The sequence below is a fragment of the Ahaetulla prasina genome, chromosome 13 (genome assembly GCF_028640845.1).
Source record: "Ahaetulla prasina isolate Xishuangbanna chromosome 13, ASM2864084v1, whole genome shotgun sequence".
Classification (NCBI taxonomy): Eukaryota; Metazoa; Chordata; class Lepidosauria; order Squamata; family Colubridae; genus Ahaetulla; species Ahaetulla prasina.
In genome coordinates, this window is record NC_080551.1 from 15,192,896 (window position 1) to 15,207,288 (window position 14,393).

At 42.0% G+C, this 14,393-nt stretch overlaps 1 protein-coding gene across 2 annotated transcripts in view; it reads left to right on the top strand.

Moving 5' to 3' along the window:
• CEMIP (cell migration inducing hyaluronidase 1) overlaps positions 1–14,393 on the top strand; it is a 179,317-nt gene that overhangs the window by 20,633 nt on the left and 144,291 nt on the right. Inside the window, exon 6 of one of the 2 annotated variants that reach the window (XM_058155769.1) lies at positions 5,335–5,467. The exons of the other annotated variant lie outside the window; for it this stretch is intronic. The gene's annotated coding sequence lies outside the window, so the exon portion shown is untranslated. The remainder of the gene's footprint in view (positions 1–5,334; positions 5,468–14,393) is intronic. 2 annotated transcript variants of the gene reach the window in all.

The following is a 14,393-nucleotide window of genomic DNA, read 5'->3' on the forward strand; positions in this document are numbered from 1 at the left end:
TTGGCGAACAAAAGGAGTCAAGGTGTAATTTTTGTCTTTGTGATTGGAATTGTTTTTAATGTAAGATGGTCGTGAGTCACTTTTTTCAGGGCTGTCATAACTTTGAAGCAGTGGTGAAATCCAAATTTTTTTACTACCGGCTTTGTGGGGATGGGTTGGTGGGCGTTGCAGGGAAAAAATACTGCAAAATCCCCTTTCCCTCCCCACTCTGGGGCCAGCCAGAGGTGGCATTTACCGGTTCTCCGAACTGCTCAAAATTTCCGCAGCCGGTTCTCCAGAATCTGTCAGAACCTGCTGGATTTCACCCCTGCTTTGAATGGCCACTCAATGAACGGTTGTAAGTCGAGGACTGCCTGTAACTCACCAGCTTGTAGATTTTGGGAAAGTACCCATGCCTGCTGTGGCATCCATAGATCTAGGAAAGGAGAGAGCAGAGTTTCGAAGAGGGGGGGAGTTTCCTGAATCGTGGGACGACTTCCAAGTCAGCATATTTCCCCCATTCCTGAGGGCTTAACAGTCCAGGAGATTCTTTTCCTACTGTAGGATTCCAGCCTGGCTATTTATAGTCTGGAAGTACAATACTCAGTCACATAAGCTCAGCATATTTGAAGCCCTTCCAGCCTGCAGACACGCTGCCAGGAAGCTGGAACTCGGGGGCTCTGTTTCAGCTCAAGAAATTTTGGAGGGGGGAGAGTTAGCTTTGGACTGACCCTCCTCCCCTAGCCGCGTGTACAGCTATTTCCAATTAGTTTAGTTTAGTTACGTTACTTTATTGTCATTGCACGCTGTGCATTAAAACTAAATGCCAGTTTAGTTTAGTTAAAAGGTAAAGGTAAAGGTTCCCCTCGCACATATGTGCTAGTCGTTGCCGACTCTAGGGGGTGGTGCTCATCTCCATTTCAAAGCCGAAGAGCCAGCACTGTCCGAAGATGTCTCCGTGGTCATGTGACCGGTATGACTCAACGCCAAAGGCGCACGGAACGTTGTTACCTTCCCCACCAAAGGTGGTCCCTATTTTTCTACTTGCATTTTTTACCTGCTTTTGAACTGCTAGGTTGGCAGAAGCCGGGACAAGTCACCGGAGCTCACCCTGTTACGCGGCACGAGGGATTCGAACTGGTGAACTGCCGAGCTCACCGCGTTACACGGCAGCACTAGAGATTCGATCCATTGAGCTGCCGACCTTTCGATCAACAAGGTCAACGTCCTAGCCCCTGAGCCACCACGTCCTCTTAGTTAAGTTACTTTACTTTATTGTCATTGCACCCCGTACCACAAAATTAAATGCCATCTTCAGTGTACTTTGTACATATAAAAACACACATCCTTCGCATTCTATACAATTGAATCAAAAAACCCTGATACCGCATTAATATTGCACTATACAGTAGAATTCAATATAGTTACTATTCTGGGATAGAAGCTGTTTTTTCTCAGCCTATTTGTCCTCGTTTTTATTGTCCGGTACCGCCTGCCAGATGGTAATAGTTTAAAAAAAAAAAAGGTGCCCAGGATGAAATGGATCTTCAAGAATGTTTTGAAGGCAGCCAGAGCTATAAATCTCTTCCAGAGAGGGGAGAGGGCAACCCATGATCCTCTGGGCAATGACGTTGACCCTCTGGAGTGCTGTCCTATCTGCCAATGTGCAATTGGCAAACCATACACAGATGCAGTAAGTTAAAATACTCTCTATGGTGCAGCTGTAGAGGACCACCAGCAGTTTTTCATTCAGTTGTTGATTCCTGAGAAGTCTCCAGTAGTATAATCTCTGCTGGGCCCTTTTGATCAGTGCTGCAAATTCTCTGGGATTTATGATTATTCTCTGCTTGGGGTTTCACAAGTGGAATCACTTGTCTGAATGTAAATCACCTGACCATGGGGATGCTACAACGGTCATAAGTATGAAAAATGGTCATAAGTCTCTTTTTTTCAGTGATGTCGTAACTTCGAATGGTCACTAAATGAATTGTTGTAAGTCAAGGGCTGTACTGGGAGAGGAGAGATGATCTTCTAGAATGATGGGTAATGATTTCAGACATCAGTTGTGGAAGGTGACTGATCAAAGGTAGTCTTGGAGGAAGCTGAGGGTCACTCGATGAACATGAACATAGGATAGAGTTGGAAGGGGCCTTGGAGGTCTTCTAGTCCAGGAGTCTCCAACGTTGGCAACTTTAAGACTTGTGGACTTCAACTCCCAGTGTCCCTCAGCCAGCAAAGCTGGCTGAGGAACTCTGGGAGTTGAAGTCCACAAGTCTTAAAGTTGCCAAGGTTGGAGACCCCTGTTCTAGTCCAACCCCCTGCTAAAGCAGGAGATCCTATATCATTTCAGATAAATGGTTTTTCCAGCCTCTTTTTGAAAGTCTCCAGTGATGGAGCACACACAACTTCATACACACAACCACAACATACAACTGAGAATGTGCAGAAGTTCTTGTTTTTCAACCATTTGGAGCATGAAACCTTCACTATACCTCCTCCACTCGACTTTGAAAAGCTACAGCCTCAAATCATGCTTAAATCTTAATTCCACAGTTTAAGTCATTTAAGTCAGTTCAAATGTCCCTCCTGTGATGGGTAATGCGTTTGTATGTTGTTACCCAAGGAAAAACCATTTTTACCTAGTTTGGGCATAATTTACCAGATTTGGGAAGCACTGTTCTAAAGGAAAACCTTCCTATTGGAAAAGAGGAGTTTCAAATTCTTAAAGAAATCCTCTGGATTGGCTGGACATAGATGGATGGATGGATAGTTGATAGATAATAGGTAGATAGGTAGACAGACAGACAGACGGATGGATGGATAGTTGATAGATAATAGGTAGATAGGTAGACAGACAGACAGACGGATGGATGGATAATCGGTGGATAGAAAGAGATAGATGATGGATGATGGATGGATGGATGGATAGATAATAAGTGGATAGATAGATAGATAGATAGTGGGTGGATAGATAGATAGATAGATGAAAGATGGTGGATGGATGGATGCAGTGGTGGGATTCAGCCAGTTCGCACCACTTCAGGAGAACCGGTTGTTAACTTTCTGAGCAGTTTGGCAAACTGGTTGTTGGAAGAAATCATTAGGGCAGAGAACCGGTTGTTAAATTACTTGAATCCCATCACTGGATGGATGGATGGATAGATAGATAATAAATGGATAGAAAGTGATAGATAGATAGATGATAGATGATCATAGCAGCATATTTTATACACAAACACACACACACATATCCAGCCAATCCAGAGGATTTCTTTACACACACATACACGCACACACACACCCCTTCCTTATTGGGTATCCTAATTTGATCAATGGTATTTAATTCTGGCCAATAGCGCCAATGAAGAATTACTTCAGGCCACAAAGAATCTTGAATTCTTTCATTCAGCAGGTTTTGATTCTATCAACGAAGTAATTCCTCTTAGATTGCCTCTTTCTGTACAAATAAACCTTTGGATGGAAAGACTGAAAAAGTTTAAAATTATATCTGTTTAGGATTACCGATGCATTTATATGTAATCCCAAACTATGCACTTTTTTTCTTTTTGTTATAGCTCATTTTCTGGATGTTTTCCTTTTCCTTGGGGTTTATGTGGGTTGTTGCGCTTTTGTTTTTGCTTTTAATGTTTTTATTGATTGCTGAGAGCTAATAAAACTCTCTTGCCTGTTAGAAAGTAGCTCCACGTCTCCTTGCAAAGCGTAAATTCCATGTGTGCTGACATGAAAACATTTCCATTTGGAACAGACGCATGGTTTTATTAGCTAGCCAAATGGCCCTTGGCCCGTTCTAGCTTCATTTTTAAAAAATGCTCTTTTAATTAAAACAAAAAAAAAATCGGAAGACAGCATGCTGCAAAATAAAAATACCAACCTCCGCTGTCATCCTTATTGGAGGAATGCCTCTATCCCCCATCTGGGGCCCCTGGAAAATAAATATGGCAGGAGCTGCAGGCCGTGGCTTTGGGTAGAGGCCCAGGAGAAAGAGGCCAAAGAAAGCTGGCCAAAGAGTTGTTGGAGAGCATCTTGGGAGGCAGAAGGTGGCAAGGTCCACTGTCACCAGCTTGACTTCTGACAGCCATTTTGTGATCCCCAAACATTCCAAACGCCAAATATGTGCACTTTAAGCCTTTTCATTAGGCCCTTCCTTCCTTCCTTCCTTCCTTCCTTCCTTCCTTCCTTCCTTCCTTCCTTCCTTCCTTCCTCTCTACTATTTATTTCTCCTTTGTTCCTTCATTGCTTCCTTCCTCTCTAACTCATCTATTTTTCCTTCCTTCCTTCCTTCCTTCCTTCCTTCCTTCCTTCCTTTCTTCCTTCCTTCCTCTACTATCTATTTCTCCTTCATTCCTTCCTTCCTTCCTCTCTAACTCATCTATTTTCCTTCCTTCCTTTCTCACTCATAAAATTTTCCATTCTTCCTCTCTAACTCATCTATTTTTCCTTCCTTCCTTCCTTCCTTCCTTCCTTCCTTCCTTCCTTCCTTCCTTCCTTCCTTCCTTCCTTCCTTCCTTCCTTTCTCTCTACTTTCTATTTCTCCTTAGTTCCTTCATTGCTTCCTTCCTTCCTCTCTAACTCATCTATTTTCCTTCCTTCCTTTCTCACTGATCTATTTTTTTCCCTTCGTTCCATCTATCCATCCATCCATCCATCCATCCATCCATCCACCAGAATAGAGCTGGAAGGGACCTTGTAGGTCTTCTAGTCCAACCTCCTGCTGAAACAGGAGACCCTATTACCGTTTCAGACAGGTGGCTGTCCAGTCTCTTCTTAAAAACCTCCAGTGATGATGAAGCACCCACAACTTCCAAAGGCAAGCCGTTCCACTGGTTAATTATTCTCATTGTTAGGAAGTTTCTCCTTAATTCTAGGTTGCTTCTCTCCTTGATTAGTTTCCATCCTTTTTTTCTTTTCCTACCTTCTGGTGCCTTGGAAAATAAGTTGACCCTCTCTCAAATACTGGAATATTGCTATCATGTCACCCCAGTCCTTCTTTTCTCCAGACTAACCATACCCATTTCCTGCAAACATTCTTCATATGCTTTTGTCTCCTGGTCTTTAATCATCTTAGTTGCTCTTCTTTGCATTATTTCCCCAAAGTCTCAACATCTTTCTTGTAATGTAATCAAAACTGGATTCCAGGTGTGGTCTTCCTTCCTTCCTTCCTTCCTTCCTTCCTCCCTTCCTTCCTTCCCTTCCCTTCCCTTCCCTTCCCTTCCCTTCCTTCCCCTTCAGCAAAGTTGGACAGGCTTTGATGCAAGGTTGATATGTTCTTACTGGTTTTTGCACATTTAGGGCATTGCTGCCCATCTAATTATAGCAATGGAACTTTCTCCATAGATGAAAGCCGCCGTCAGGAAGTAACTCCTTCTGTCTTCGTTGGCAAAGATCACAGCGTTGGATCTTGGGGAGGACAAAACAGCTCCGGAGAGAGAGGCGCCAATGGTGTATTCAGGACACTGCCCTGAAATAAGTAAGTTCATTCACAATTTGTGGTTAATTTTGGTCGGTTGCATACATACATACATACATACCCAGCATACTGTCCCTATTCAGAGTAAGCAGTGTTATGTCAAGCATAGAAACCGGGACATAGTAAGTCAAAGAAATGAACAGCATTAGGTAAGGAAAAAGAAAAGGAAACGTAGCTAAAATTACATTATACGCTCTTCAATATGCTTCTTTGTTTATCCTTGCTTTTCATCATATGCCGCCACCATATACTTCTTCATTCATTGGTTGTCTTTTCTTCCGTAACATTCTCATGTCTTTGTGCTTCGTGATCTTATTCATTCCATCCAACCGCAACTTTCTCAGTCTTTCCTTTCTCCTCCGTGCATTTGGTTTTGCTTCATCCATGTTTTGTGACTTGATCCTCAAGACAATGCAACCACCTCAAAGCCCTTCTTGGTGCTCACTTGCGTTTGACCTTGAGCTGCGTGTATTCTCTTCCTCAATGGGAAAGGATATGTTTTAAAGGTTTTCTGAAAGCCACCTGGGAAATCCTTTTCATGTGGCGCAGAGTACATTCCAGAGAACTCGGACAACAACAAAGAAGGTTTGATCCTGAGCTCCATGAGATGAACTTCTGGCAGTTGTCAGGAACTATCTCTCCCCCCACCTCTCTCTCTCCCGGATCTGAACAGTTGGGGCTGGGGATTTGATAGAAAGAGGCATTCTTTTCGGGGAACTGGACATAGCCTGCACAGAACTTTAAAGGTCATCAGCGACATTTGTATTTCACCTCTGTGCAATTAGCAGCCAGTAAAATGCTTTCAGCCCGCACACACACACACACACGTAAGATCATATCTTGCCAACAGACCAAGCTAAGAGAGAGAGACAGAGACACAGAGAGAGGGAGCGAGAGAAACTGTGTGTGTGAGAGACAGAGAGAGAGAGAGAGAGAGAGACAGACAGACAGACAGAGCGAGATACACACAGAGAGAGAGACAGACAGACAGAACAAGAGAAAGAGAGACACACACACACACACACAGAGGAAGGAGACACACACAGAGAGACAGAGAGAGAAACAGAGAGACAGAGAGAAAGAAAGAGACAGACAGACAGAGACAGAGACAGACAGACAGAGTGAGAGAGACACAGAGTGTGAGAGAGAGACAGAGAGAGAGAAGGAGAGAGAGACACAGACACAGACAGACAGAGAATGAGAGAGACAGAGAGACAAGAGAGGAGACAGACATACAGAGAGAGAGAAACACAGAGAGAAAGACAGAGAGGGAGAAGGAGAGAGACAGAGACAGAGAGAAGGAGAGAGAGAGAGAGAGAGAGAAAGAAAGAAAGAGACAGACAGACAGAGCGAGAGACAGAGCAAGAGACAGAGAGGCAGAGAGAGGGAGACAGAGAGAGAGACAGAGACAGACAGACAGAGCGAGAGAGAGACACAGAGAAAGAGAGAGAGAGCAGGAGAGAGAGACAGAGAGGAGACAGAGAGACAGAGAGCAGGAGACACACACACACACACAGAGGGATAGACAGAGTGAGAGAGACACAGAGAGATAGAGATAGAGAGAGAAGGACACACACAGAGACACAGACAGACAGAGCGAGCGAGAGAGAGAGACAGAGACAGAGAGAGAGATATAGACTATTACATTCTTGTGTGGGTCCTCTGTGACTCTGCTGTTGAGGAGGTTATCTGACAATCGCTTTCAAAAAAGTGGGAGGGCTCATTTTAGGATTTGCTCTGTAGATCTTCATCTTAGTTTCCTATTAAATTTAAAGGTCAATTTAGGGAGAGCAAATAAATCTTTCCCATTTATTGAGATTTGATCCACGCTTGGTATTAACTCATCCATCTTCATGGTTTAGCAGTTTTCCTGGGATTGGAGGGGTGGCTACCGTTAGCTCCAGCTCTTCTTTTCTTTTTTTCCCCCCATTGAGGCTCTTTTAGCAATCAGCTTCCTAAGAGTAAATGTCTAAAAACTCATTCTAAAAAGAATGGGGATGAATTAAAATGAAATGGGTACACTCAAAGGGAATATGGGTAGTCCTCAGACTTAGGACTACAGTTGAGCCCAACATTCCTGTTGCTAAGTGAGAACATTTGCTAAGTGAGCTTTGTCTCATTTTACGATGCTTCTGGCTGCATTTGTTAAGAGAATCACTGAAGTTGTTAAGTTAGTAACACGGTTGTTAAGTAAATCTGGATTTCCCCCCATGGGCTTTGCTTGTCAGAAGGTCACAAAAGGGGATCACGTGACCCCCGGGACACTGCAACCATCATAAATATGAGTCAGTTGCCAAGCGTTGAAATTCTGATCACATGACCAAAATACAACGGTCATAAGTGTGAAAAACAGACACAAGTCCCTTTTTTCCAGTAGCGTAACTTTGAATGGTCACTAAACAAACTGTTGTAAATTGTAAGACTCCCTGTAATGCCAATAGAGGGAATAGCTGAGATTTAGGTGAACAAAAAGAGTCAAGCAGTGGGTTGGACTAGACTAGACTAGAATTAGAATTAGAATTAAAATAGAATAGAATAGAATAGAATAGAATAGAATAGAATAGAATAGAATAGAATAGAATAGAATAGAATAGGATAGGATAGGATAGGATAGGATAGAATAGAATTCTTTATTGGCCAAGTGTGATTGGACACAGAAGGAATTTGTCTTTGGTGCATATACTCTCAGTGTATATAAAAAGAAAAGATACATTCATCAAGAATCATAAGGTACAACACTTCGTGATAGTCATAGGGAACAAATAAGCAATCAAGTCATACTAGGAAACAATCAATATAAATCTTAAGGATACCAGCAACAAAGTTACAGTCATAAGTGGAAGGAGATGGGTGATGGGAACGATGAGAAGATTAATAGTAGTGCAGATTTAGTTTGACAGTGTTGAGGGAATTATTTTCTTAGCAGAGTGATGGCGTTCAGGAAGAAACTGTTCTTGTGTCTAGTTGTCTTGGTGTGCAGTGCTCTATAGCGTCGTTTTGAGGGTAGGAGTTGAAACAGTTTATGTCCAGGATGAGGGATCTATAGATATTTTCACAGCCCCCTTTTTGACTCGTGCAGTATACAGGTCCTCCATGGAAGGCAGGTTGGTATTAAGACCTCCAAGGTCCCTTCCAACTCTGTTATTCTATCCTATTCTAAGGTAATTTTTGTCTTTGCAATTGGAATTGTTTTTAAGGTAAGATGGTCCCTTGCCCAGAGTCACTTGTTGAGATGGTTGGCCACATACGTGAAGCAAAATAAATAAGTAAGCAAGCATAGCACGTCGCACAGAACACCAAATTAAAAACAAAATCGGGTGAAAGGACAGAGACAGCTCCATCATGGAAAATAAAATAAAATTATAAAATAAAATATAAAATAATATAAAATGTGAAATAATATGAAAATAAAAAAAAATAAAGTTTTGGATTCAATTGAAGAGTCCTCCAATGGGGGAACTGGGCAAGTACGGCACCATTTAGAATTGAGAGTCTACCACCTCTTTGGATTTGTGTCTCCTTTAAGAAAAATTTGATTTGGATCCCTTCTGGCAAGATCCGAGTAGAGTTTTCACTTCCACAGGGATCTTGTCTCTAAGTGCCATGACTTTAATTCTCTCTGCCCCCACCCACCCCCTCTTCATTTAATTAACTTTATTGTTTCAATTATACACCCTGCCCTTCTATCTGTCTGGCACTCAAGGCAGTTAGCTGTAAAAATAAAATACGACATGACTAGAATACAAAATTTCAACAAAAGCTTAATCGTTATTAGTCAGATTCTTAAGGGCCCGGCTGAAAGGAAGGTCTGTTTGAAAGAACGAAAGCCAAATGCATTCTCAGGGTTGGGAGTAGCACAGAAAAGGAAAAAAAACTCAGTGCCCCTGAGCGTCACAAATAGGTCCTTGAAAACATGAGCATCCTAGCGAAGAGAATTATGGGTCAGAATTATGGGTCAGAAAGGGGATCTGGTCTTGCTAGTGAAGAGAATTATGGGTCAGAATTATGGGTCAGAGAGGGCACCTGGTCTTGCTAGTCCTGGCTCCCAGACTGATGTATCTGAAACTAAATAGGTGCTTGCTTAGATTATTTATTAGATTTGTTTACTGCCCATCTCGCTTCGATAATCAGCCCTTAAGCTCTTTAAGACTTTCAGACTAAAAACATCTTCTGTTATGTTCAGAAAGTCATCAGCTTCTAGCACAGATCCTTTCCTAAGGTATTTTAAGTCACCTTTGGGATGGATGATCCACCTGCACTCATATGTTCTGCTGTTTAGAATATAGGTTGTGTTGGAGTCTGCAAACTGAAAGTCCAGTGGCAACGTCTTTACGTTGCTTCTCGGGATCTGTCCTGAAGTTCTTGAGAATGGAATGGAATGGAATGGAATAGGAAATGGAATGGAATAGGAAATGGAATGGAATAAGAAATGGAATGGAATAGGAAATAGGAATAGGAAATAGGAATAGGAAATAGGAATAGGAAATAGGAATAGGAAATAGGAATAGGAAATAGGAATAGGAAATAGGAATAGGAAATAGGAATAGAATAAAATAGAGTTGGAAGGGACCTTGGAGATCTTCTAGTCCAACCCCTTGCTCAAGCAGGAAGCCCTATTGTCAAGGTTCTGATGGATGCCCTAACTAAATCATGAGCCTCAAGCCAATCACTCCCATCTGGCCGCTGTGGGTAACCCTTGGAGACAGCCTTGAGAGAGATATGTCTGGAATGTGTTTTATATTTGGAATGTGTTTTGTATTTGGCTGCTGGGCTGTTTGTCGGTTTCCCATCCCGCTTGCCTATGGCAACTTGAAAGCAGGCTAGGGATGCTTTGCGAGTTGACATCTATAACCATTTCAGACAAATGGCTATCCAATCCCTTTTTTGAAAACCTCCAGTGATGGAGCACCTACAACTTCTGAAGGCAAGACATTCCGTTTGGCGAATTGTTCTCACTGTCAGGACATTTATCCATAGTTCTAGGTTGGATCTGCCTTAATGATCTTCCATCCATTGCCCTCTGGTCAGTCAGGACCAGAAGCAATGATCTTCCATCCATTGCCCTTAGTTAGTCAGGACCAGAAGCAATGGATGTTCTACTTCTTTCCCTATTGCAGTTTTCAATTTAGTTTTCCAACCCCTTGTCGACAACTGAATGTGTTGGTCTCTACGCTTCTGGGGCCAATCTATCTTTTAAAACAAAGCTCCCGAGGACGCCTTCTGTTTTCTAATTTTGGCTTCACTTCCTTGGCACCTCCCTCTCAAATTTGCTCCTAGAAGGAGTGATGGAAACAATCAAGGCCTTACTCACTGTTGTTATTGCCATTTCTGGGATTGCATTTAGTTCAGTCTTCTCCTGCCTGATGTTCTCCATGTGTTTTGCAGTGCAGTGTATTCCTGGAGGACATGAGGTTGGGGAAGGATGAGTGACAGCATCCTGGGCCTTTATTATTCACTTAATAAAAAAATAAAGACATGTCTTACAGAAGATGGATAAATTAAGGAAAGAGCAGAGAAACATCTAGGAACCTGATGGAAATGGAATTTTATCTGGTTTGATAAAATAAGCAAAAAATGGGGCAAAGGAAATCTGTTTTCAATAAACTAGGCATTTTTAATCAAATGGACAGAAATGATAAGTACAAATATACACTAGGTTGAAGGTAGCTGCAAGAATTAAGGTGGCGTCTTTCCAGAAACCCCTGTGATAAAAGATAAGAAAGTGCCAAAAATAGAGAATTGACTCCTCAAACTATAGATAATGATATTAACAGACAAAAAAATAGGGGAAGTATTTTAAAAGAAACCAGATTTATTACAGGAGAAGGGGAGAAATACTGAGTAAGCTGAACAGATGCGTGTGCTTGCTGAACAAAACTAAGAAGCGGAAGAAAAATGCAGGAATGCTCTTAGCTTGACAACAGGGCTGGATCATCCACTCAGACCAAAAAAAAAAAAAAAGAAAGAAAGAAAGAGGATTTTTAGAGTGTCGAATACGTGATCAATCTGCCTGTACTGAAATCAGTACATATTTGTTGATGTTTAAAAGCCACATCTGAAATACTCATGAATATACATAGTTCATTCTGTTAACACACTGCCAGTCCTAGCGAAGCCGCCATCCTCTTCTGGAATACTATAAAGTCCCATGTGTGTTTTAGGAATTTACAATAGGATAACAAGAATATGCTCAGTGAGTTTTCTTTATCCATCCAAGGCTCCTAGGAAGCCAGAGTTAGCTAGAAAAGGTTTTAACTGCATCTCAAGACTTAAGCCTGGATCTCGGTTGGCTGGGTGCTTACTGGATACTTTCCAGATTGGTTTTATTTGTTAGGTTTGTAGCAAAGTTTCTTCCAGTAACTCAAGGCAGTATCCATCGTATTCTCTTCTCCAAAATCATTTGCGTGAAAACAGTTGTTTGAAATAGACTGGATTGGAAGATGGTGTTGTCCCAATGTCATCAGGTGAATTGAAGTTTGTCTACCTGGGTCTCCAATTCCTAGTCCAGCACCTAACTCAACAGTATCCTGGGCAGCATTTCCTTTGGTCAACATTTTTCAGCAAGCCAACTTAATTCTGACATCCCAGACCAAGATGTCGATTGAAGCACAGTTATCTTTTAGATTATGTACTTTTTGCTACATTGAAAGGCAGATCGTAATTTCAGAATGGGGTCACTTTGGAAAAGCTATGGACCAAAAGCAAAATTTAAAAAAAATATTATATTCAAAATTGACATCACATTGAATATAGGATATAAGAATACAGTTCTTGGGCTGCTTCCATGTAGCTTTCTAGGCTAAACTATGGTTGGTTTATTATTTGCAATTCTGCAGAAATAAGGCCGCCTGGTTACAGCTTCCCTAGCCATACTGAATATTGGTCTCTTCTATTTTGCAATATTCTGAGGGACTTTTTCAGTCTGTGGCAGAGGTGGGTTTCAACAGGTTCTGACCAGTTCTGGAGAACCGGTAGCAGAAATTTTGAGTAGTTCGGAGAACCAGAAAACACCACTTCTGATTGGCCCGCCTCCATCTATTCTCTGCCTCCCAAGTCCCAGTTGATCAGGAGGAAATGGGAATTTTGCAGTTATCTTCCCCTGGAGTGGGGTAGGAATGGAGATTTTACAGTATCCTTCCTCTGCCATGCCCACCAAGCAATGGCATGCCCACCAAGCCACACCCACAGAACCGGTAGTAAAAAATTTTTTGAAACCCACCACTGGTCTGTGGCCTCCAGTTTTATCAAGGTCCTATCCTGAATGTTCAGAAAATTCAACACTATTTTTGTGTAGGACTAGAAGACCTTTAGTGTTTTTATTTTTGTATGAGTGACATGACTATGAAAATTGGCTGTGCATGTTTCAAAAAAAATTATTAGGGAGAAAAGCTTCAGATCTCATTGCAAGCACAGCATCTCTCTGTCTTCCATAAAGCAATGGATTTTTTCCCCCCTCGGATGTGGCTACTTTGAGTCCTCCTGAGAAAAGAAAAAGAAGATGCGGTTGCTTTAAGAATCGACTCCTTAGTAGGAAAGAGACAACTGAAGCCCTAGCACCAATAGCAGTAACTGTGAGAGGGATCTTGGAGTCCTAGTGGACAACCATTTAAATATGAACCAGCAGTGTGCAGCAGCTGCCAAAAAAGCCAACACAGTTCTAGGCTGCCTCAACAGAGGGATGGAATCAAGATCACGTGAAGGGTTAATACCACTTTATAAGGCCTTGGTAAGGCCACACCTGGAATACTGCATCCAATTTTAGTCGCCATGATGTAAAAAAGATGTGGAGACTCTAGAAAGAGTGCAGAGAAGAGCAACCAATAGGATTAGGGGACTGGAGGCTCAAACATATAAAGAACAGTTGCAGGAACTGGGTATGTCTAGTTTAATGAAAAGAAGGACTAGGGGAGACATGATAGCAGGGTTCCAATATCTCAGGGGTTGCCACAAAGAAGAGGGAGTCAAGCTATTCTCTAAAGCACCTGAGGGCAGAACAAGAAGCAATGGGTGGAAACTAATCAAGGAGAGAAGCAACTTAGAACTAAGGAGGAATTTCCTGACAGTGAGAACAATTAATCAGTGGAACAACTTGCCTCCAGAAGTTGTGAATGCTCCAACACTGGAAGTTTTTAAGAAGAGGTTGGATAACCATTTGTCTGAAAAGGTGTAGGGTTGGACTAGAAGACCTCCAAGGTCCCTTCCAACCCCATTATTCTATATTCTACCATTTTCAAACCATGCTCAACCTTTTAGAACCTGCTAGGAGCACTTGGAAACAAGATGCCCTTGTTTGCTTGTAGGTCATCAAAATGTCACATGGGGAGATACTTATCATTTCGGACAGAAAAGCACAATGTTGTTGTTGTTGCAAGTCTGAAACCTCTGGGGAGTTGGAGATAATTGCGAGTTCATTCCTGGTTCTACCCTGGAGATCTAGAGCCGTGTTCTGCCCAGACCTGCTTGGCTCCAGGAAGACGGCTTCATCTCGCCCTACGAATGTTGCTTTGGGCGCCTAATAACAAAGAGTGTTAAATATTCAATAGCTCTTTAATGTTCCTAGAAGAGTTTTCAAGATATAATTAACCAAATAAGCAAGAGAAGAATAGATCGTACTAATCCTTGATTTAGTTTATCCACAAGAAGGTAGATAACTAGACTGTATAAACGTCTGTGTTGAAGGAACTTCTAGCAAATCAGCCTTTCCAATGGATGCCAATAGAACTGAAAATGTTTATAGCATGTGTATATGTGTGTATAAGGGACAGTGGCTCAGTAGCTAAGACGCTGAGCTTGTCGATTGAAAGGTTGGTAGTTCAGCGGTTCGAATCCCTAGTGCTGTGTAACGGGGTGAGCTCCCCTTACTTGTCCCAGCTTCTGCCAACCTAGCAGTTCAAAAGCATGTAAAAAATGCAAGAGTAGGCTTTGG